This window comes from Hyperolius riggenbachi, chromosome 1 (assembly GCF_040937935.1).
Source record: "Hyperolius riggenbachi isolate aHypRig1 chromosome 1, aHypRig1.pri, whole genome shotgun sequence".
NCBI classification, from domain to species: Eukaryota; Metazoa; Chordata; class Amphibia; order Anura; family Hyperoliidae; genus Hyperolius; species Hyperolius riggenbachi.
The window spans coordinates 138,022,223-138,048,169 of record NC_090646.1 but is presented as its reverse complement, the minus strand read 5'-3'; the positions used below and the strand labels follow the sequence as shown (position 1 = coordinate 138,048,169).

General features: G+C 43.9%; 1 protein-coding gene across 2 annotated transcripts in view; it reads left to right on the top strand.

Moving 5' to 3' along the window:
- Positions 1-7,538: 7,538 nt before the first annotated feature.
- The window catches only part of SGCZ (sarcoglycan zeta), a 1,116,694-nt gene continuing 1,098,285 nt past the window's right edge, over positions 7,539-25,947 (top strand). For both annotated transcript variants that reach the window (XM_068278612.1, XM_068278609.1), the window contains exon 1: positions 7,539-8,303. The gene's annotated coding sequence lies outside the window, so the exon portion shown is untranslated. The remainder of the gene's footprint in view (positions 8,304-25,947) is intronic.

The following is a 25,947-nucleotide window of genomic DNA, read 5'->3' as shown; positions in this document are numbered from 1 at the left end:
GCTAGTATAGTGTTTCCCAGTATAGATGCCCCCAGTTCAGGTAGTATATTGGCCCCCAGTATAGATACTATAGTTGCCCCCAGTGTAGGTAGTATAGCTGCCCCCAGTGTAGCTAGTATAGCTGCCCCCAGTGTAGCTAGTATAGCTGCCCCCAGTGTAGCTAGTATAGCTGCCCCCAGTGTAGCTAGTATAGCTGCCCCCAGTGTAGCTAGTATAGCTGCCCCCAGTGTAGCTAGTATAGCTGCCCCCAGTGTAGCTAGTATAGCTGCCTCCAGTGTAGCTAGTGTAGCGGCCCCCAGTGTAGCTAGTATAGCGGCCCCCAGTGTAGCTAGTATAGCGGCCCCCAGTGTAGCTAGTATAGTGGCCTCCAGTGTAGCTAGTATAGTGGCCCCCAGTGTAGCTAGTATAGTGGCCCCCAGTATAGCTAGTATAGTGGCCCCCCCAGTATAACTAGTATAGTGGCCCCCCAGTATAGCTGCCCCCAGTGTGGCTAGTATAGTGCCCCCCCAGTATAGCTAGAAGGAGGGGTAGCGGGGACAGCGACTGGGAGGGGGGACAAATGCCCCCTCCCTCACCTAGGTCCCCTCCTTCTGCCTCTCTCCCCCTCCAAAATGCGGGCAGAAAACAGGCAGGGTGGGCGCACGGGAGGAGAATAACTCACCTCACTTTCGCGTTCCAGGAACGCTGCGTCGCCATTACGTGCCTCTTCTGCGCCTTCAATGCTGGTCACTGTGCTTCGCTCATAAGGAAGCACAGTGGGCAACATTGAAGGCGCAGAAGAGGCACGTGTGGGCAATGCAGCTTTCTAGCAGCTAGAATGCGAAAGTGAGGTGAGTTATACTCTCCCGCCCGGCCTGCCTGTTTGCTGCCCACATTTTGGAGGGGAAGAGTGGCAGAAGAAGGGGACCCGGGTGAGTAAGGGGGGGGGATCTGTCCCCCCTCCCCACCACTGTTCCCCCTACCCCTCCTTCTAGCGCTGCTTCCCCTCGTGGCGACACCCCCTGGCTGTCAGTCACCCAGGGCGCCACACCCCCCCCCCCCCCCCTCCCATGCCCAATGGTAGGAACGCCTCTGGTTCTGGTAAGTGGTTTTCACTGTGCAATGCTCTGCATTAATGAGTGAGAGGAAGAGAGGCACGCCCCGATGGCTCACTGCTAACTTCCAGTTGATTGAGACTGCCGGTTGGTTGAGTCCCGGTTAACCGAGACTTTGACCAAGTAGAACTCTACTGTACTTGTTTATCATAAGGGAGAATGTCATTAGTTCTGATGAATTGTGTTAATATCATGTGGCCATGCAAACTAGTTAACTGTTGAAGTCTAAACAGGGCTAGGGCTAATGATAAACTGGAATGCTGTGTGGTCAGTCTAATGTATATTTAACATTTATAACAAGTTATGCTTTATTGCAAAATTTGCATATTGACGACCACTAATTTCACAGGCTCTTCAGGGGAGCAAGAGCACCACCAGGAAATATCCAGAGGTATGTGCCGGCTGCCTGTGTTGCATTGCATTAAGCAGATATATTAGATTAACAAGCTATGTTAATAACAGGTTGACATTTACAAATAGTTAGAAAATATTTGGTCAGCAGCAGTGTGGCCTTTAGGACCTAATTAAAGAGATCTGACAAATCCAGACTCTGTTCTAAGCTTTACATGTGATTACCTTAAAGGGCAACTGAAGAGAGAAGAATATGAACGCTGCCATATTTATTTCCTTGTAAACAATACCAATTGCCTGACAGCCCTGCTGATCTATTTGGCTGCAGCAGGGTCTGAATCACACAAGCAACAAACATGCGGCTAATCTGGTCAGACAAGGGGCCTGATTCACAAAGCGGTGATAACTCAGTTATCACGCCTAAAAGACTTTAGGCATGATAACCATTGCACCACGCTGGTGAAAAGCCAGTTTAGGCGTGATAAGTTTAGGTGTGATAAGTTTAGGTGTGATAAGTTTAGGCATGCTAAGTTTAGATAAGTGTAGATAGCGTGCAAAGTCCCGCACGCAAAGCAGCACCATTAAACTCTATGCGAAGTGCACCAGACTTTGCTAGCGCAAAACTTTTGATCAGCTGTGCATTGCGGTGCTAACGCAGTTGGTGCTTAAACTTATCATGCCTAAACTTTTCACACCTAAACTTATCATGCCTAAACTTATCACACCTAAACTTATCACACCTAAACTTATCATGCCTAAACTGAGTTTAGGTGTGATAAAGGGCTTTTCACCAGGGTGCTAATTGTTAGCACCGCTTTGTGAATCAGGCCCAATGTCAGAAACACCTGATCTGCTGCATGCTTGTTCAGGGTCTATGGCTAAAAGTATTACAGGCAGAGGATCAGCAGGACAGCCAGGCAACAGGTATTGCTTAAAGGGGTATATATATGGCAGCCTCCATATCCCTCTCGCTACAGTCCTTTAACAAATTTCAAATGTACTAGAAATGGTTAAAAGAAAATCAAATAATCTGAAAGTTCATTTTAAATCTTGTTTAATGCTGCTTTCAGTGCGACGTTAAAGTTGCACGTTATAAAAAGGAATAATGCAGACTAACTCACAGCAATACAAAGTATGTGCCACATTCACAGTGCTCCTGTTGCGTTGTGTGTAACGTGTAGCAATATTTAGAAAGTGCTGCATGCTGTGCGTTATATGCATTATTAGCTACGTTGGACTGTTTGCACATGCTCAGCAAAGTTTTTTATTTTTTAAAAAATGTGACGCATGCGGCGTTTTTGTTCCATCAGTATGCGACAAAAACGGTGCATCAAGAGACGCATAACGCAGTTCAATATAACTTCCAACTTCAAAACTAACATGCATTGCGTTAGGGGCACGTTGTGTGACCTTAACATCACATCAAACGCAACGTCCCACTGTGAAAAAGCCCTAAGGGGAATTTTGAAACCCAGTGCACACCGAGCGGTTTTAGCAGCGATCCGCCAGCCGCATCCGCCTGTGAAAACTCTTGGCTAATGTATTTCAATGGGATGGTGCACACCAGCGGTTTGAGTTTTTTTCCAAACCGCAAGCGTGCCTCCTGCTGCACGTTTGCGGTTTTCAGAAGCGGTTTTCAGAAGCGGTTTTCCTCAATGTAAAGTATAGGAAAAATGCAAGCCGCTGTGGAAAACGCTACATCAGTGCGGTTTTCCAGGCGTTTTTGTTACAGAAGCGGTTCAGTAACAGCTTTTACTGAAACAGTATTTGTAATCTGCTACACAAAAACGCTCCCAAAACGCTAGGTATGTTTACAAAACGTCTCTAAACATGCCTAGAATCACTCTGAAATCTGCTCCAAAAACCGCTAGCGTTTTGAGGATCTGCTAGCAGCTTTGGTGTGCACTGGGCCTGAGACAATGTGAAGCATATTAAACCAGTACAGGCAGAGATGGATGAAGATATAATGGGGCCCTAGGCAAGGCAGTTGATTTGGGGTCCCCTTGTGGTCTTTTTGGTAAGCTGAGGTAGAGAGAGGTCAAAGAAGGTGTCAAGTGGGCCCCTTGACACCCACTAGCCCCCAATCACCTGCCTAGGTTGCCTGGTGGATGATCCTGCTCTGAGTACAGGTGTAAATAAGTTACGAGATTCTGTGAGAATCCCATGTCCTTGTCTCTATGCCCTGATATATTAATTCTTTTAATAATACACATTGTGGCTACATTCTTTTCATCAGTATTACTATACTGAGTTACTGTAGACCAGGGGTAGGGAACCTATGGCCCGGGAGCAAGATGTGGCTCTTTTGATGGCTACATCTGGCTCACATACAAATCAGTAGGGGTTTATTCACTGAGCTACTTTGCTCAAGTAGCGCAGCTTAGTGTGGCAGCGCAAGTAACATTTTCAAAGTAGGCAGGCTACTGCTGTAGCATGCACTACTAACTTACAGCCGCTCCAATTGTCCCACTATGGACCTTGTCAGGTCCAGTGACTTTGTAGGACGAGATCCCCACACTTTGATTGGCCCAATAGGCTGCCTGTCACTTGACAGGCAGCCTATTGAGCCAAAGTGCAGGGATCTCGTCCTACACAATGAATCAACCCCCAAGTCAGCTAGCTAATTGTACAAGCTGTTAGTCTGTGTTTCTCCTGTCTGGCTCCTTAGGAAAATTGCTGATGTTGCTGAAACCCAAGAGAAGCTGAAGACGTGTCTGACACTTCCATTACCCGGCGGATCAACTGTATACACATCACCATGGCAACAGGAATGTGAACCCTATCGATCCAGTTTGAAACACATTGTATGGCTCTCATGGAATTACATTTTAAAATATGTGGCGTTTATGGCTCTTTCAGCCAAGAAGGTTCCTGACCCCTGCTGTAGACAAAGTAGAATAGGCTATAATTTGTAGAAGCCCCCTCCTTAAAGTGAACCTTAACCACAGGGGAAAAAAAAAAAAAAAAAAAGAGTTTCACTTACCTGGGGCTTCTACCAGTCCCTTGAAGCCGCCCTGTGCCCACAAAGACAATCGACGATCCTCCGGTCCCCCACCACGGCTAACTTTCATTTCCCCTAGACTGCACCTGCGCAGGATGCTCCCAGCAATGGGAGCGTGAATGAGGACATGCATGGTCAGGGCCCCGCAGGTGCAGTAGCCTTTGACTGGCCAGTCGGGGAAAGCCAAACTGCAAACTCCAAATTGCATTGCAATTTATTCACAGGCTTTCAGACCCTAAAAATCATACCGCTTGATAGATCTGAGGCAGCCCTGCACATTCCACACCTCCAATGGATCCAACTCGGGATTACTGCTCTGAACTGCTGATTTCCATCCCGAGCCTGACTCGGGGTTATCGTTAAGGAGGTTAAAGATTGTGGTTAGGGAGGGTCGATGAGATGAAAAAAAGTTTGGATTCTGCTTGAATATTAAGCAAGGTGGAATTCAATTAGTCCATTTTCAAACTGCTTAAATTTGAATACCAAATTTGCAAAATCCTGCACCAAATCAGAATTATGTGCATCTCATTGACCATTTCCACTACACGCGGTGCAGTGCATTTATCACATCGTATTTAAATGGCAGCTCTCGTTACTCAATGCTAAAGTTGCTCAACTCCGGAACTGGATTGATTCCACATAGTAGCTATTCGGATTTCACCTCATTACACCTAAATCCCCTGTGCGGGGTGGGCGGGGGCATTAATCTTACCTATCATGACGTCTTCTTCGTCCGTCCCTCGGCGCCTTCCACGATGCGGTCCAAGCGGCAATCACGTGATTAAAACACTTCCTATTTCCGGGTTGAAGGAGGAAGTGTTTGTAGTCACGTGACACGTGTGGACCGCATCGTGGGAGGCGCCGAGGGACGGACGAAAAAGACGTCATGATAGGTAAGATTAACGCCCCCGCCCACCCCACACAGGTGATTTGAGTTTAACGAGGTGAAATCCAAATAACTTCTATCCGGAATCAATCCAGTTCCAGAGTTGAGCAACTCTGCTCAATTAAACAGTTTCCATTGATGTGAATTTCCCGACATGAAGTGCCGCAGGGGAAATTATAGATAGCATGCTGCAGATTTCCGAAATGGGCCCTCAATCTGATTGGCTCATTTTCAAGCCATAAGCATTTGCATAAAGAATGTGCCTAATATTGTGTCAATTTTTAATTATTTGCATCATTGACCATTCAACAACTGAACCAAAAGGTAGTTTTACTATATTGGATGACACATTTGCACAGAACTTTGATGGTGGCCATATTATCTCAGCAGCCACTTAGAGTACACCTGAACTGTGAGGGATATGAAGACTACCATATTTATTTCCTTTTAAACAATACCAGTTGCCTGGCAGCCCTGCTGATCTCTTTGGCTGCAGTAGTGTCTGAGTCACACCTGTGGTCGCATTCAAAGTGGGACATTATGGTCGCACGTTATAAAGTCTTATAACGCAGCTTACCGCACTGCAATGCTAATCCTATGGGCCGTTCACAGTGCGACGTTAAAGTCGTGTTAAAAAAGTTGCGTTGTGGTAACTCACTGCTTGCAGTGGGTTACCTCTTAACCAGGTTGCGACTTTAACGTCGCATTAAACTGCAACGTCCCACTGTGAATACAGCCTGAAACAAGCTTGCAGGTAATCCAGTCAGAAACATCTGATCTACATGCTTGTTCATGATCTATGAATAAAAATATTAGAAACAGAAAATGTGTGGGACAGCCAGGCAATCTGCATTGTTTAAAAGGAAATGAATATTTCAGAAATTAATATGTCAGCCACCATATCCCTCTCACTAGGTGTCCTTTAAAGGACAACTGAAGCAAGAGGGATATGGAGGCTGCCATATTCACTCTTCCTTTTAAGCAATACCAGTTGCCTGGCAGCCCTGCTGATCCTCTGCCTCTAAGGGCTCTTTCACATTAGGGCAGATTTTCTGCGTTTCAACGCAAAGGATAAAGTTTGCGTTACCCAAGGTGAAATGAAAGTCCATAGACTTTCATTTTAGCTTTCACATATAACGCAGCCTTTTTGTGCGTTGCGTTCCACTGCACCCAGGCGCAGTTTTTTGGCCAACGCTAGCTTTATGCGTTACAATGTTAGTCAATGTAAAACGCACACTATGCGCGTTTTTAATCCGTTAACGCAGGCAATCAGTCCCAGAATGCAACAGAGGAACAATGTAGAAAGTTGACAAATAAAAGAAAAACAAATTACCTGCGTTTTTCTATGTGCAGTAACGCATTGAAAACGGATTAAAAACGCACACTCACTGCAGTGCAACGCATATCAAAACGCAGTAAAAGGCATACAACAAAACGTATGCTTTGAGCGTTCTCCAACGCAAGCTCTGATGTGAAAGAGCCCTAATACTTTCAGCCATAGACCCTGAACAAGCATGCAGCAGATCAGGTGTTTCTGGCAAGATTAGCTGCACGCTTGGTCCTGGTGCTAGTAGTCAGACACTGATGCAACCAAACAGACCAGCAGGGCTGTTAGGCAACTGATAAATTGTTTAATAGGAAATACATATGGCCGCCTCCATATTCTTCTAACTTCAACTGTCATTTAAAGGCACTGATACAAATGTTGGAGTGGAGACAGAAGGCAGACAGTATTTGCGTATACACAGTGCAGTATTTGGAAAACTGTATTAGGAGTTGGTTTTAATCTAATGGCTGATACACTTGCATATTGTACTGAACTTGTAGAATATATCAGCAGCCACATGCAAATAGTGATAGCACGTTTGTAGACAAGGTTAATTTGTGTGCATGAGAAAGATATTTTACCCATCCCACTCCCATGATCCTATTTAAGGTGATCTATGTGTATGTATATTGCAATAGTAGCACTAATATCACTATCATTGGATACTTCACTATCAGATCACCAGTGAGCGCTTGGCTGGGTGACTATAGTATCCTCAGAGCAGTGCCAAGCTGCAGAATTGCCTAGCTCCTCTGGCTGCCAGCTCTGGTGGATGCTGTGTGCAGATCTACTGGCATTAAGACCCAGAAGGGATGAGAGAAGAAGCCTTGCTTTTGACAGAGAAGAGAAATCCCTTCAGTGCTGGCCCAGAGAAGAGCGTAGTGAAGTCAGTCACCTACTGGTGAAGGACAGTAAAGCAAGCAAAGCAAGCAGAGAAAAATCTTTTCCCTCTCGCTCTCTTCTTTGGAAGACCCACCTCGCCTTCTCTGCTCTATCAACTCTCAGCTGGCATAACCTTCAAGAGCAGAAGACCCTCTTTTCTTGGTGAATAATTCCTGATTGCTGCAGTTGCTGGAAGGGGGGCACCTGAAAGAAGTCATCAGCTGCTCAGGCTCACCCAGCTGCTGTGCAGTGCTGCTCCCAGTGAAATTGATCAGCAGTAATGTTGAAAGCACACAGGATGTTAATTGAGCAAGCGTGAGCGAAGGATGCTTTCCTGAGCAGGTCCGCTCTCTACTTTCCCAGCCTTTTCTTCTGCACGTGAGATCATTTGCCGCATGGGAAGCAGCTTTCTCTCCTCTTAGGAAGGCAGATCTTTCCTGATTTGTATCTTTATTCCAGAAAAAGGGGGGATATAAATAGTCTCTGTGCGCTGCTGCATCGCTATTCCAGAGAGCCATAGCAGGGGGTCGGTCTGCCTGGGATCACCTGTCGCAAGTGAGCAAAGTGAATCGCGTTTCTGACACTTGGGTACATCGTCAGCCTCTTCTGCTTGCTTTCTTCCCTTTTCCCTCGCCCATTTCGGATAATGAGACTGAGCAGAGCAGCCAGGCTAAGGAGGAAAAGGCTGCCCAACAGAGTATAGATCTCTATAACTTTCCACTGCATGGACAAAGTCCCGGGCAGAGCATCCAGGAGAAGCAGGTAGGATATTTTCATTGTGATCATCACACAACACAGCCTGCTTCCCTACAGCAGAGAAAAAACAGCTGTAACCTGTAGCAACCAATCAGCATCCCTTTCACTGGGGAAGATAAGTGGGTTGCTATGGTTTATTGCACTTTATTGCTCTTTTGAACCTGTTTGAGTCTGACTATATTCTATTAATGCAAATCGATTTTTATTGGAGAGGTAGATGGATGTTTGATTGCAGTGCATCATATAAGTTTAAACAAAACAGTGTTTAGTGACTTTGAGTTAAAAAAAAAAAACCTCCTCAAAGTTCAATAAATTGCATCATAGAATAGGTATAATACTGACAAAATAAACCACAATGTTTTGTGTATGAATTGTGATGCTGTATTTTGCCCACTGCCAGCGAAGCTGGGCATAGCAGCAGAGGGGCTGTGCCATCCAGCCAAGACTGTGTTACACTTGGAACATATTTATAACAGACTGTGGTGATCTATCTGTACTGATAAACTCCTATCTCACAGTACATTTGCTGCAGACATTAGCACTTATGAGCATCTAGCAGGAAGCAGCAGAACTCAGTCTGTGGCTCGCCATGAACTTGGAGCTTAGTGATTGCTGGTGCTTATGTGTCATAATCGCCTATAACCGATCATCATAATAACATATTAGCAGGTATTTAGCTTATTACTAGATAATATGGTGGAACTCATTATTTCATTTAGAAAACCTCAGACAGAACCCTGTGCCTTGGCATCCAATAAAGGCAGATGTGGGTCTGTGATAAATATATCTATTCAAAGGGGAGTCACTCCATTGGCACCCAGGATGGCATTAATGAATGGAGTAGATGATGAGTCATTTAACCTTTTCGGACAATAAGAGTTCCATTTAGGGCATCGTAAGGCAGGTGCCATCCTCGCTTAGTTTTGAGTCAATGTTAACAAAGTGCTTGTTATGGTCATCTTTACGATCATACATATCACATGTGACAGCAGCCACTGTTTCTAAGCGGTGACAAGTTTAGTGCAGACACTGAAAGGATTAGATCATGTATATGCTTTGCACTGCCACACCAGCCAGCCAGACTATCATTACAGAGCCTAGTGGAAATTCTTAGCACATTTTTTTTATTGAGCCTTTAAATTCCAGTAAATCACAATCGGTAATTCCACTAAGCTTGCATTTCAAACGCCGGCCATTGTAAGCATCTATGTACGCATCTATCCCACTAAAACCTACATAGGAGCCTATAGAGACATAAGATCAGAGAAGCAAAACCTTGAGATGCTAGAATATAATGCAGCTTATTTCTCAATACTTTTCTTTTTACTGATGAGGAAATATTTGACAGGAACACATCTCAAGAACAACTGACCTGACATCATTCCCCCCATAGATAATCAGCTATTTATAGCACATTATCCACTTTGCATGCAACACAAAGCAAGCCTCTGTCCTTTAAGATGATTTACTATGGTTGTGATACTTTGGAGGCTCACGTCCCTTCCTGTGTCTTGCCAAGCATTATCCACATATCAATAATCCAGGGTTTATGCTTTAACCACTTGAGGACCCACCCTTTACCCCCCCTTAAGGACCAGCGCTGTTTTAGCTGATCTGTGCTGGGTGGCCTCTGCAGCCCCCAGCACAGATCAAACACCAGGCAGAGCGACCAGATCGCCCCCCTTTTTTCCCCACTAGGGGGATGATGTGCTGGGGGGGTCTGATCGCTCCTGCCTGCCTGGGTGTTGCGGGGGGGGGCACCTCAAAGCCCCCCTCTGGCGAAATTCCCCCCCTCCCTCTCCTCCCTCCCTTCCCCGGAGATCCGAGGCTGCACAGGAACGGATCTGTCCTGTGTAGCCTCTAACAGGCTCCTGCCTGTCATGTGACAGCGATCCCCGGCCGCTGATTGGCCGGGGATCGCTGATCTGGTACAACGCTGCTACTGTTAGCAGCGTTGTAAAAATGTAAACAAAGCTGATTATTTCCGCTTGTGTTTACATTTAGCCTGCAAGCCGCGATCGGCGGCCCGCAGGCTATTCACGGAGCCCCCCGCCGTGAATTGACAGGAAGCAGCCGCTCGCGCGAGGGGCTGCTTCCTGATTAATTAGCCTGCAGCCGGCGACGCAGAACTGCGTCGCTGGTCCTGCAGCTGCCACTTTGTGGACGCGCGGTATGAGTGCGCGGTCGGCAAGTGGTTAAAGCAGCACACCCAACTCTGTTGACCACATGCGATTGTTTTCGGTATGAGGCTGAGTTGACTTATTGTGCATTATTGATTTGTAAGAATGGAAACACACACATGCTGCCCCATGGTTAGTATCCTATAATACATGCATGTTGCTGGGTACCCCTACATAATGATTGATGCATAAGCAGGAAACCTGTAACAGCTATTTCACTTGAAATATATGGAATGCCTGGTGTGATAGACTTGCTGCTGTCTGTCTGTGGCTTGCAAGGCTTCCATCTTCAAGAACAGATCACGATTTTAACTTTATTTTTATTTTATTCAGCACTGTGACTGACTAATGGAAGCATGATCTCTGTTGTAGGTTAGATTCAAACAAGCCAAATTAGCCTGTGATGGTAACAGGAGTAGGGACTTCATTGCAGGTGTTTGTGCACCAACTGATATTTATTCTTGCTAAACTAACATGATCATCATTTAAAATTGTATGCTGACATTCAAATCTGCAAATAGTAAATCATATACCGCACATCGGAGGTCAGGAACCTTAAAGCACTACGGAATGTAAGCCTTATTTCCCCAACCCCCTTTGCCTTTGAAAATACTGACTTATCAAAAGTTGCTCTGCCCCCCCCCCTTCACATGACCTGATGATCACCCCCATGGAAAACAACTAAGGATACTTAAAAAAGAGACCATGTAGTGCATCCAATGTAGTGCATCCAGGTTATACAATCTACTATGCTAAAGCAGACGTGCTTCCTAAAAGTGTGATAGCTGTTTCTTCATCAGTGCATTTATTATCTTCCTAATCCAGTTGAAAACTTATGGAGTTTGCCTATCGCATGGTTGGAACCTCATTCAGCTTCTTTGCTAACTCCCTTGATTCCACATGCCATTCTGAAGAGTCATGCTGTCTGTTCCCTGTTTGAAAAGACAGGGTCCCTCCCAAGGCAACACTGAACACACAGAGCAGCTGTCTTGTCTCTGCATACTGCAGAGCAGACAGTATGACTGGATTAGTCAGAGGAAAACATTTATAGGGTAAAAAAAACCCACCAACATTACTTTTAGGATATGCTAGTTAGTCTGTACACTAGGATCTAGCACAGGTCATTTTTTATTTGTTTTTAAACTTTGGAGCTTTGGGAATTATCTGCAGATGCAGAGTCAAAAGGCAGTGATGCCATGGCCCTATTCAAAGCCTGCTGCAGAGGCGGGACAAGGTTCTTCAGCACCCAAGGCTGAGACACCAAAGTGCGCCCCCCCCCATCCCTCCCACCCCAGCTATCACACAATGATTGCTATTAGACTAAGAGGGCCACAGGGCCCCCAACCTCCCCAACACCTTAATATCTAGTTATCTGGGTTGCAGTCACTGTCATGTATCCCCTTTTCTTATTTCTTTCTGCTTCAAACACAATTGCGAATGACAGCTGAATGAGTTGTGCGCCCCCTCCTACGCTGCGCCCTGAGGCTGGAGCCTCTCCAGCCTATGCCTCGGCCCGGCCCTGGCCTGCTGTATAGTAGCCTTGTTCACATGTTTTTTTTCCCACCAAATGAAAAGCAAGCTGTTTAAAAATGATGGTCTGTTGTAATCGGTTATTGTAACCAATTCATATGGTATCTGTTTGTCTTGAGATGCAGTCCAAGCTGTGGTACAATATTTTGTATCTGTAGCTATGTCCGGTCCTCCACTAACTTACCAGGTTATGTGATGTAGGAATATTGTACTCCCAAATGTATGATGGAACAAGAGCTTCAGCTATAGGTAGCATAAGAAACTAACATAGCTAATTTGCTTGGAAGCCATGTCATGACTACAGGGGTGCCCAGCATGTAACCATGAAAGGGGCTGTGAGGTCACAGAGACCAACATCACTATGATTTCTCTTTATGTAGCTGCTTATTACATTCCACACAGAATACAGAAATCATTTTCTTTCCTTCACATCCAATTTACCATTCAGTTTCAAATGCTAATGGAATTATTAAAGACGTCTAAATAAAAAAAAAAATATACACCATTTCTTATTATTTACTAATCTCCAAGCAGACCGGGAGAGATCAGTGTGGTGTGAGCTGTGATGGGGTGATGTTGTGAGGGCAGGGTGAGTGCTTTTGAATGTGCCTTTTTTTTAGTTTGTTTTTTTGCCCCTCTGGAAGTGGCAGTGGCTGCATAGTGTACTAGTTAAGGGCTCTGTCTTTGACACAGGAGACCTGGGTTCAAATACCTGCTCTTCCTGTTCTGTAAGCCATTGCCTATTCAGTTAGGAGTCCTTGGACAAGACTCCCTAACACTGCTATTGCCTACAGAGCACACCCTAGTGGCTGCAGCTCTGGTGCTTTGAGTGTGCCAGGAGAAAAGTGTGATATTAATGTTCTTTGTCTTGTCTTGGAAAAGAGAGCAAGCCCCATGCATTGTGAACAGTTGTCTGAATTACAGCTAAACTCTGTACGAGGTTATTTGTAGCTTAATGGACAACTGCAGTGAGAAGAATATGGAGGCTGCCGTATTTCCGTTTCAACTATACCAATTGCCTGGCTGTCTTGCTGATCTGGCAGTATTGTCTCAAACACATACCTGAAACATGCATATAATCTAAGGCTGCTTTCACAGTAAGACGTTACAGGCGCATGTTAGTGCAGCCTGTAATGCAGCCCAACTCACAGTAATGTAAAATCAATGGGCTGTTCACAGTGCCCACGTTGCGTTACATTGCAACGCTACACGTTCAAATAAAGTGCAGCATGCTATGCGTTCTACGCGGTTTTAGCCTTGTTAGACTGTGTGCACATGCTCAGTTATCTATTTTTTTTTTTTTTTTCTTGGGCCGGAGAGGAGGCAGGGAGAGTCCGCTATTGTAGCCAGCCACATGGCTACTTAATATTCACTGCACTGCAGTGTTCACTTCCTGGAGCAGCCGCTGATTGGCTGACGGGACCACGTGATGCATAACGCAGCTCTAGGTAGCGTCCTCCTCCAACACCACCAGGCGTTGCGTTAGGGGCACGTTATGCGACCTATAACGTCCCATAAAACGCAACGTCCTGGTGGGAAAGAGGCCTCAGTCAGATCAGACAATGATGTTAGAGACACCTGATCTGCATTCTTCTTCAGGGTCCATGGCTAAAAGTATTAGGCAGAGAATCAGGAGGATAGCCAGGCAACTGGTATTGCTCAAAAGGAAATAAATATGGCAGCCTCCATATCACACGTCAGTTGTGCTTTAAAGTGTCTGTATCAATTTTTCCTACCAAATAAAGGAAGCATAGATTTGAGAAACAAGAGCTGGGCTTGTCTGTAGTCCTAATGTCACAGCACTCTGCCTGTGTGTAGAAACAGTGACTTGAAGCCTAGCACTTGTGAACACCCCTTCATATTGATAAGTAAAAAGGCAGACTCTTTTTTTTTTTTTTTTTTTTTTTCTTGCCTTATTTTAGTAATGTTGGTAAAACATACCAAACTATTTTTTGCTAGTAAGCAATAACAGTGGAGAATATTTTTTTTTTTCGAACCCTCTCCAGCTCAGGTCAGCAACATGCCTCTATATCTTAATAATGAAACAGTATTGTATATAGTTTGACACATGAACAGATGGCAAACCAAAGAAATGTATTTTCAGAAATCTAAGTTTACGTAACAATAACAATAATATTTATATAGCGCTTTTCTCCCTTGGGACTCAAAGCGTAGTGTATGAAATTGTGAAAAGGTCACTTTAAGGTTAAAGCTGTGGTGATGGCACGATGCAGCCACTTACCGTTTCTGGAGGCTCGTTTGTCATGGCATTAAAGAGGAACTGTAAGGTGAATATGAACTCGCCACCAGTGTGAAGCTGATGGCAGGTTTGTCATGGAAAACCCAGTTCCTAAAGGGGAAAAGTCCTGCAGCCAATGGAAATCCATCTGAAAAGGTGAAACCCCTCCCACAGTGTAAGCCTAATAAAAATTCAACCTGTGCACAGCCTTGCCGGTAATGACATCACATGCAACTCATTCCTGATTTGCATAATGCTGATTTTAAAGGCTCTATTTCTCAGCGCTCATAGGTCCTAAATACTCCAAGTTCTGGGGGACCCCCTGGACCACCTCTGCGCCCCTAAGCCTCACAGGTTTACATGATAGCATTAATATCTCAGGAAACAGGACTAGGGGGCTGCAATTTAGTACAAAGATAGTCTCTATCCTCAAAATCTGGAGTGTGTAGGAGCTATGAGTACTGAGAGATGTCAAACCTTTAATATCAGTAGCATAATATAATACTGTAGACAGAGGAGAAGACATAGGAGACAGCAGCATTGGCATAGAAACCTAACGGAGAGCAGAGAACCAGCAGCAACATAGGATCAGACACATCAGTGACTTAGCAGCCTAGTGGAGAGCAGAGAAATAGAAGAAAATAGCAGTCTGTTTCATACTGAAAACTGTAACAAAATGTTGCCACAATTGTGTTTACAATTCATTTTCATGGAAAGAGCAACACTCCCTAAATGAGAATTGCAACCAGAATTGTATCAAAATAGCAGGGATTTTGCAGCAATATTTTTCAGTGTGAAACAGGGCTCCTAAGGGCTCTTTCACATTAGGGCAGATTTTCTGTGTTTCAACGCAAGGGGTAAAGTTTGCGTTACCCAAGGTAATATGAAAGTCCATAGACATTCATTTTAGCTTTCACATATATCGCAGCCTTTTTGTGCACCCAGGCGTAGTTTTTCGGCCGACGCTAGCTTTATGCGTTACAATGTTAGTCAATGTAAAATGCACACTATGCGTGTTTTTAATCTGTTAACGCAGGCAATCAGTCCCAGAATGCAACAGAGGAACAATGTAGAAAGTGAAAACTAAAAGAAAAAAAATTACCTGCATTTTCCTATGTGCTGTAACGCATTAAAAACGCACACTCACTGCAGTGCAACGCATATCAAAACGCATACAACAAAACGTATGCTTTGAGCGTTCTCCTACGCAAGCTCTGATGTGAAAGAGCCCTAAGCAATCTGAATAAACTTGGATATCTATGCAAGCAAAAAAGGTTGTGTCTTCAACTATGGGAATACAAAAAAAAATAAACCCTTTAGCTTTGTGTGCCAGTAGTAAACATGATTCCCCTCCATGCTACATGAGGCACATTTTCTAGGAGCTGGGAAATTTGGGCGCATGGGGCTAGTGGACAAACAGGGCGCCGCCATAGACGCCCATATTAATTAGCGTTTATCTGGCGCCTAACGGGAAATTAGGGCGCCTGTGTTAATATAGGTTTTATACACACACTAATCCTCATTTTAGGTGTACTTTTTTCCCGTCGCCTTTTTTAACATACTTTAATTAGAAAATAGCTTTTTAACAGTACAACAATCGATAAATAGCGTTTCCACCATATAAGAACCGATAAACATAAATTAATGATTTAATTTGAATAAACTTTATAGTTAATCGTCAAAATAGGTTTTATTTTTTGTTAAACGTTATTTCCTCATAAGGTTTACACCAGACGCCTTTTTTTCCCAACGCCCTTATTTGACGTACGCCATTTTCTATACCACATGGAGAGGGTAAGATGATTTGTTTTCTTTCTCTTTTGTTTATCTATTCTTCTTTTCCTCATAACAATCTCCTTACAGTTCCTCTTTCTGTAGTACCCCATTGTTGCAGGCTATGGAACAGATGGACTGGTCACAGACCTGTAATAAGCTGAATCAGCTATCACGTGGCTCAGTGTTACATCAAAGATACTCCAGGGATTTGTTTTGCTTTGAAGACCAGTAAGGTTCGCTTTAGTTGTGCTTACATTACAGCTTTATAAGGGCATATAAAATGCACATTCTTTGCCTCTTTAGGTTTACTATCCAACTCCCATTCAGAAGATGTGTTTACAGGAAGCATACTTTATTTTTTATTTATTTATTTTTTTTAGCTCATGTCTATAAATAACTTTGTTTCCATTTTTCACACCCAAACACTGGAAAGTGTTCCCCCATCCACTAAAATCCACATAAAAAATGCTTTGGTGAAGTGAGAGAGAGGAGAGGGGTTGGCACTACAGTTCACTCTGCATGTAACAGGGGGATATTGGCAGGATACACAGCCTTCTTGTCCTTTGACACAGCCAGCGTGCTCTGGCTTAGTTGGTGCAGGTAATAGGAGAGGAACAAGAAAGTGTAGAAGTCAGCACTGCTGTTGACTGTATTTATTTTCAAAGGATAGTGGCACATCCAAAAACATATGGCGTGAAAATACACATACCGTGATGATGGAGGCTGTGAGCTGGTGGTGGGTGCTGGGCACAGATTAGCCTTACAGCCATTTCGCGCTGTAAATGCACTTCTACGGAGGCAGCCTCTGTAGAAGTGCATTTACAGCGCGAAACGGCTGTAAGGCTAATCTGTGCCCAGCACCCACCACCAGCTCACAGCCTCCATCATCACGGTATGTGTATTTTCACTCCATATGTTTTTGGATGTGCCACTATCCTTTGAAAATAAATACAGTCAACAGCAGTGCAGACTTCTACACTTTCTTATTCCTCCCATAAAAAACGGTTTGTTTTTTATCTATAGAGATGGTCTTAAATGGGTACCAGTTAAAGCCTCATACACACTCATGATTCAGATATCGTTTGAAGGTGCGAAGCACAAACAACGGCATAAATTAACGAGCTACGATGGTGCTCTGGCATTTTGAACTTCCTACATGACAGATCACTTTGGCAGATAAACGTTCATAGTAGTGTGTGTACAAAGCTATCAATGATTTTTAAATGACCTGTTCACAAAATCTACAGCACTTCGCCTAGATCCTGCATCGTTTAACCATGCTATTGGGTAACAATCTTTTAATATTTAGTCTAAAGAATTATGCTGTAGTTAATATCACATCACATAATATCTTCTGTAAATATCATGGAACAATTGCTCATCGGTGTTTAATAGCATTGTGTCTGGCGGTGTGTACGTAGCTTACACAAAAGTAAATTACTGGCAAGATACAAAGAGGAGTGTCTCGTTTATACTTTATTCCATTCATTATGAGGGTATATACCCCAATGCTGGGCAGATCTCAAAACTCTTACCTCAGGCTGAATGGAGAAAGTTGTTTTTAATTTGAAAGCAACCTGCCACTAGTTAACTTAGTTTAAATGGGTACACTTTAAATGCACTAAAACAAAACAAACAAATACAAAATCCCATGGTTTTATTTTATATTAACCTCCTTGCTGGTTCAATTCCTCTGGCAAGGAGGCAGCACAGGAGGTTTTTTTTTGTTTTTTTGTTTTTTTAAATCATGTAGCGAGCCGAGGGCTCGCTACATGATAGCCGCTGAGCGGCGGCATCCCCCCACCCACTCCGATCGCCTTCGGCGATCAGAGTATGCAGGAAATCCCGTTGAGAACGGGATTTCCTGCAGGGCTTCCCCGGTCGCCATGGCGACGGGGCGGGATGACGTCACCGACGTCATGGGGAATCCCGATCCGCCCCTCAACGCTGCCTGGCACTGATTGGCCAGGCAGCGCAGGGGTCTGGGGCGGGGGGGAGCGGCTCGGCGCGGCGGATTGCGGCGGATCGGCGGCGAGCGGCGGCGATCGGAAGTTACAAGCAGCTATCAAAGTGCTAGCTGCTTGTAACAAAAAAAAAAAATATGCAAATCGGCCCAGCGGGGCCTGAGCAATCCTCCTGCGCAGGTTACCCCGAACTGAGTTCGGGATAACCGGCAAGGAGGTTAAAGGGGAACTTCAGCCTAAACAAACATACTGTCATCAAGTTACATTAGTTATGTTAATTAGAATAGATAGGTGATATAATCTCTTACCCACCCTGTTTTAAAAGAACAGGCAAATGTTTGTGATTCATGGGGGCTGCCATCTTTGTCATGGGGGCAGCCATCTTTTTGGTTGAAAGGAGGTGACAAGGAGCAGGAGACACAGTTCCAACTCTCCTGTATCCTGATTACCCCTCCCAGCTGCACACGCTAGGCTTTAAATGTCAAATTCAAAATGTCAAAAAAAGAAATTGCACCAAAACAGCAGAACGAGAACAACAAAATCAGAAATCCCATCATGCTTTGCACAGCATCAGGAGAAAAAAGTCCGGGCAGTTTTCTTCTGTGCAGCTAAAAATGAGGCTTGTATAAGAGAAACAAAGTTCTGATGCTGTGAAACTTTTAAAGAAACACAAAGTCTTTTCAGTGTTGCTGAGTCGATTTTTAGTCCGGAGGTTCACTTTAAAGAGAATCTGTAATAAAAAAAAAAATCCCTCTGGGGGATACTTACCTCGGGAGGGGAAGCCTCTGGATCCTAACAAGACTTCCCTGTCCTCCTCTGTCCCTCCGTTAAAGTGCCAGGGTCCCCCGAAGTGCGGCGAGGTAAATATTCACCTACCGTGATCCTGCGCAGGCGCACTAGCCGGGCTTTATTCGGGTTAAGGTGGAGATGGCCAAACCTGATTGATCCGCTCTACTGCACAAGCGCGAGTTTTTTCGCTCCTGTGCAGTAGAGCGGGTACGATCGGCTCAGCTATCTCCACCTAACAATCAAGCCTTGTCAAGCTTGTTGGGGAGGATTCGGGGGAGCTAGTGCTGGATTACCTGAAGCTACAGGGGAGTGGGAAGCCTCATTGGGACCCCGAGGCTTTCCCCTCCCAAGGTAAGTATTCCCAGGAGGGTTTTTTGTATTTACAGAGTCTCTTTAAACATTTACAATTTTAATGTTTTATTGTCTCTGCACTATGGGACACCTAATAGGCTGCCAGAGTTAAAATACATGAACTATTATTGGCCCTTTTCCATCTCTCTCCTGCCCTCAGAAGTTGTGTTCTGTCAGACTTTTGTGGGTGTAATTTGCTTATCAGTGAGTAGAGATGTCCCAAACGGTTCGTTGGAGAACTTGTTCGCGCGAACTTAGCTGGTTCGAGTTTGCGGTGAACCACGAACACTTAGCGGGTTCGACCCGCCCCCTATACTACATCATTGGGCTTTGACTTTGACCCAATACATCAGTCAGCAGACACATGGTAGCCAATCAGGCTGCACTCCCTCCTGGAGCCCCCTCCCCCTTATAAAAGTCAGCAGCGTCGACAATGTTCTCATTCTGTGTGCTGCTGTATTAGTGAGAAAAGGGAGAGACATTGGAGAGACAGAGAAAGCTATAGTTAGGAGGTCTCTTAGGTTACTCCTTGCTGATATTTGTTGATGGAAAGCACCCCAAAACTGCTTTTTTGTGAGTTAATGTTCTTCTGATGTGTGTGTGCCACTGACACTGCATATACTGTGCCAGGCCCAACACATTCAGTGCATACCTTTCACTGCCTCTGTGTGACTGCACTTTGTATTATACCACCAGCAGTCAGGTCAAAAAAGTGTTCAGTACCTCACCTTTATCAAAATGAATGAGGCATGGATCCCGGAGGGCTACTGCCTGCCCGAAGACTAAGTCAGTTCCCACACACAGCATCTCTGCCTGCACGCCGTGTAACTGCCTGCCCCAAGACTAAGTCAGTCCCCACATAGCATCTCTGCCTATAGGCCACTTGACTGCCTTCTCCGCCACCACCAACAGGGTCCAGTCCAGGACTCCAGGTGGATTCCTGAATTTTTAAGGCTAGCAGCGGCCGCTAACAAAAACAATAATTTTTCTGGTGCTTTTACATGCCTGCTTAATTTTTCTGGCTGCACTGCGGCTGCAACAACAAAACAAAAGGCATATACATGTGTCAATTCCCCTTCATGATCGTTACCTTGCCGCGGTGAAGGTGCTTGCTGCTTGTGTATCACAATAAAGCAATGACCAGCTATGAGTGTGTTGGGGGGCACACCTGACCCAAGATAATAAGGTTGTTGCTTCATTGTGGACAGTTCTGTCATTTGAGCTACCTCAGCCCGACCATATGGGCTTGAAAATCGCCATCGCCTGCACTCTTGCCATCGTGAGCACCAGTCCAGCATGGCCATCACTACACAAACAGTTGTTTGCGGTGCGGTACACAGTGAGTTTGGTCTATCAGTGTGAAGCCGTACACTACTTACACTAACTGCTGATCCATGTATACACACGCAAGAGGTTTTCAAGCACTTTAGGCCTCCAATTTAGGAATGCAATGTGATTTCTGCCTTTTAGGGATTATAACCCTGCTGTGCAGCAAATCTGTAATTTTCCCTGGGACTTTTGGCGTGGGCTCTATTATTTCACAGTTGCATACTGTACGCCCCTGGGTAGCCACTGGATAGGGATTAGGGTCAGCAACTCCTGACGTTCTCATCTTGAGTATGCAGAGGCTTCAAGATTTCCACACCATGCACAAGGAAAAGGGGGCTTAGTTAAGCAAAGATTAATAGGACTCTCACATATGAATTAATGATGTGACATTTTCTTGTGATTAGCAGTCTACCTATGATGCAGCTGACAGGTGTCTTGATATAATCGCACATTTCCAGGACTTGTGTCCAAATGCCACGTTTTTGTGTGGTATAATGCTTTGTCTTACTTAAAGGACCACCATCATGAAAATGTTTAACATTTGAAATACTGTACATGGAAACGCATAAATAAAAATCAGATTCCTTCCAGAAGGAAATGTGCTATAAATTACTTTTTTCATATGTTGCTGTCATTTACAGTAGGTAGTAGACATTTTGACAGAATTGAGAGGTTTTGGACCAGCCCATCCCCCTCATGGGGAAATTTCAGGATTTGGTTTTGTTTTCAAAAGCAGTTAGTGAATGGCAGTTGCTCAGTGTACCTTCCAGAATAGTGTGCAAACAGGCAGGGAGGCGGCCTGTATCTTTGTTTAGATTGTTTCCAGGAAGTGCTTTTATAAAGAATAAATGAAATACTGAGAATCCCCCATGAGGAGATGGACTACTGTAGTCAAAAACCTGTCAGTTCCATCAGATTGCCATCACTAACTACTGAAAGGGACTACTGAAAGTGACAGCAACATAAGGGAAAAGTCAACTATAGCTCATTTTACTCTGGAAGAAACATACATATTATTGGTATGTGTTTACATGCATTTTACATTTTAAAGTTGTTTTTGTGATAGTGGTCCTTTAAGAAAGTCCTGTTGTAAATACTTTCATCTTTATTTTTTTGTTACATTTCATAGAAGAAAATGGTGAAACATGCATTTATATTCCTATTGCAGATATGTTTCAAATTTGGAGAGTAGACATGCAAAGCCCATTCTGCAACATGTGCTTGTTGGCTGCTCCTCAGCACTGACAGACTGCAGCCTTCTCAGCTTCTGTCTTCCACCTTCTCAGATGCAGTTCATGTCATGGGGGGAGGAACATCTCTAACCATGGTCCTTGTCACAACTAGGACTCCATATTGACTGATACACAAAGGATAGGCTTTCAGTCACTAAGGAGGGCTATAGCTGTGGCAGGGGTTGCAACCTGCCTCATCCCATTTCATGCATGTACACTGAGCAGCTCTGAATACCACATGACTCTTTGGAGTAAAGGGATTATGTGTTCTTGAGGGGGAGACAAGTGCCAGAAAGATGTAAGCTTTTTTACAGTGCAAAGACAGCATGAACTAAATGTTTTCTGAATCCAAAGTTAAAGTATAACTGTACTGTGAAATGCAATGATAAAAACGAAACCTGAGGTAGAGCTTTAAAATTAATCCATGACCTGAAGGAGATGGGCTGAAAAAGTGTATAATATAGGTCGGGAAATGGCTGCTGAAGGAACTCTTGAGCTTTGTACACATGCTAGATAATTCTGGGATTTACAGGGCTCTCTCTGACGAAAATTTGGCATGTACAGTGGCCCCTGTTGGTGAGATCTAGAGACTGTTGGCTCATCTTGCCCAAGCCCTGGCCAACTCTGCTGTTTTCCCTCCTTACCCGTGCCTCTTGTGCATTTTCCTTTCTGCCCCTCCATAGTAACAATGCAACAATGTATCATTAACCTCCAGGCTAACAATTTGTCTGTAGAGAAATTGGCCTCAAACATTGCCCGTGGGACCAAACCCCAAGCCCTGCAGGGGACATTAGTTTGAAGTGTGTACCTAGCGTTAGCAATGCTCTGTACACCTGAATTATTTGGCTGCACCTGGTTAAAGCGGACCTGAACTCAGAACTTCCTCTCTGCTCTAAAAAAATACGCAACAACATTATAATCTTTATAAAAATATTTCTTTGTTACAGCTGTAGAATACAGGGCTGGGATACCTTTCATGCCTAGAGCTGGCCTTGTGTTCCTAAACCTCTGGGAGATTTTGGTATGGGAAGTCAGAAGTGGAAGACCTCAACATTTTTCTGAGGCCTTTTTTCCCTTCTGTTAGTAATTCCATCAACCAACCATATTAGGAAAATAATTATATTTAATCATCATGCATACATTTTCATTTTCGATTTAAAAATCCTATAGAAGGCGGTTAAAGGGGAGTAACTTCTTGCCCCTTTCATAAATCATCAAAAAAATGTTTTAGCATTTACATCACATAGTTGTTAAGACTGTAATATTAAACAATTCTAGTCACAGTTGGCAGCATCTCTACAAAGAGAGAGAATAAACCATAGCGCAACAAAACACATGGAAGATTACAATGCATAACTCCCAGTGGAGATAATATAGATTGACCTTTATTCAGCAGGATTTCAATAATCCCATAACTGGTGTGCCTCATGTGAAATTAAAGGAACACTCCGGTAAGGCTAAACATGGCTAGTGTATGTAAATAATAACAGAGTGTGCTAAAGGATTTCCTCTCCAACTGTGAGCAGCAGCAGTACACTTGCTGAATGCTAGAGAGCAGCTCTTAGCAGGTGAATATATATTTTTCAGTTTCAGAAATCTGATGGGGAGAGTTCGCTGCTGAATTGAATTGCATTATCTATATTTGCTTTTTTGTGTTTACAAAGAGCAGAGTGCTATTATTGCATGCCGTATTCATTCTCTGCAAAAGGACCGTCATTTTGAATCGCGTTACTATTTTCTTATAAAATATACACCTATCAGTCCCAAAAATAAAACCTTTGGAAGCTGAAATAAATAATATGGTGGTTGGGTCCTACAGGAGAAAAGTACTTCGCAAATGTGTTGTTGTTGGCATGGTGGCATAATATCTCTGGAAGCTGAAAGAAATTGTATGGTGGTTGGGTACAACAGGGGAAAAGTGCTTTACAAATATTTTGATGTTGTTATTGGCATGGCGGCATAGTGGATATTCTCGCTGGGTCAAGGCAAATAGCGTTTAAATTGCGTTTTTTTTCCCCAGCAGACTAAAAACGATTGAGCTGCTGCCACAAGGGTGTGCTGCAGCAGCAGTTTAGCCCAAGCTCTCCTTATTAAATAGGTGCTGGCTTACTGAACAGAGCGAGCTGAGATTTAAACCCAGGTCTCCTGTGTCAGAGGCAGATCCCTTAATCATTACACCATCTGGTCCCTATGCCTTGACACTGTCTGAGGCCCAGTGCACACCAAAGCCGCTAGCAGATCGTCAAAACGCTAGTGGTTTTTGGAACTGATTTCAGAGCGATTCTAGGCATGTTTAGAGACTTTTTCTAAACATGCCTAGCGTTTTTGGGAGCGTTTTTGTGAAGCAGATTACAAATACTGTTACAGTAAAAGCTGTTACTGAACCGCTTCTGTAACAAAAACGCCTGGAAAACCACTCTGATGTAGCGTTTTCCACAGCGGTTTGCGTTTTTTCTATACTTTACATTGAGGACGTCACGCTTCTGAAAACCACAAACGTGCAGTAGGAGGCACTTTTGCGGTTTGGAAAAAAACTCAAACCGCTGGTGTGCACCATCCCATTGAAATACATTAGCGAAGCCTTTTCACTGGCGGATGCGGCTGGCGGATCGCTGCTAAAACCACTCAGTGTGCCCTGGGCCCGAATGAAGATTACATGTTCTCCGGGGATGAGCTTTTGAATTCCATGGAATGCTGATTGCTGGCTTTCTGAGCAGAAATTCAGTATCCAGAAATTCAGTAAGGAGAAATTCAGAATTCCAGGGAAATACCGGATTGACAAAACTCTGACATTTTTGGCCACTTACAAGATGTGGAAGCATCGGACTAATCAGCGAAATAGTATAATTTACCACAGTTGGCGAGCAGAAATGCAGATTCTGCATGTTAGCGTACATCCACCAAAATTTGCAGAATCCCCAATTTTCTTTATTTTTTTACATTTTCCAGTTAATTAACTTTATTGCCAAAAAACAGTTACACAAGAGGAAAAGGTGCACATTTAGGGTTAAAGAGTCATCACAAATCCATTCTTAGTGGTCACAATAATATTGAGTTCATTAGGGACATATCCCATAAAAGCAACTAAAATGAATATTCCATATTTGCTTTTATGGCATGTGTCCAAATAAACTCAATATTATTCTGACCACTAAGAATGGATTCTTGATGACTTTATTATGGATTGAACCCTAAATGGGCACTTTTTTTTTTCTTTAGCTGTTTTTCAATCAAGCCCCAAAAAGGGTTTAGATAGCACTATCCGTGCATGCTCCCTTTTTTATGTGTGGGTTTTCATGGAGTACTCCAGTTTCCTCTCACATTCCAAAGACATAAGTGTATGTTGATTGGTTTACCCCCAAAATTGGCCTTAGACTATGATGGACTTATGACTATGAAAGGAATTTAGATTGTGAGCCGTCTGAGGGACAGTCAGTAAAAAGACTGTTCTGAGTAAAGTACTTTAGAAGGTGCCTGTGCTATATAAAATCTAAAATAACATTGGTCGTTTTGTTACAACCTGGGAAGGGGTGGAATATACGGTACATGGCAGTAAGTGAGCAGTCCATTCATGAAGATGTGTGAGAAACAGGAAAAATGGCCAACTGGAAGAACCTGAACAACGTTGATAATGGCTGAATTGTGATGGCCAGATCACTGGGTCAGAACATATGCAGAACAGCAAATCTTTTGGGGGAATTCCTGTTATGCTGTGGTTAATACTTACCAAAAGTGGTTTAAGGACAGGCAAATGGGCATAGGCAACAGTGCCATGTCCACCCAAGTCTAATTTGTGCACAAGAGGGGTGAACACTGGCTCAACTGGTCTAATTCAATATAAGAGCTACTCGTCCACAAGTTGCTGGAAACGTAATATTGACCAGGGTGGAAGAATTACAAAATACACAGTGCATCACAGCTTGATGTGCATGGGACTGCATAGCCACACTCTAGTCTCAGTTCCTGAACTGACCCGTCTACTGCCAAAAACATCCACAGTGGATACTTGGACGGTATAGCTGGAGCATAGAGTTGTGGAAGAAAATGCCGGGTTGGATTTATCATGCTTTCTTTGACTTACAAATTGCCCAGATCTCAGTCTGATCAAGGCTATCTGCAAAAATACGTTCAATCCACAGAGGCCCTTTACAGGACTTTTAAGAATCAACTATCAGAGGTCCTGTGAAGTCCATGCAAGCCAGAGCTTTTTTTTCAGGGAAGTCTTAAACTATTTTAGACAGCTTTTTTTTTTTTTTTTTT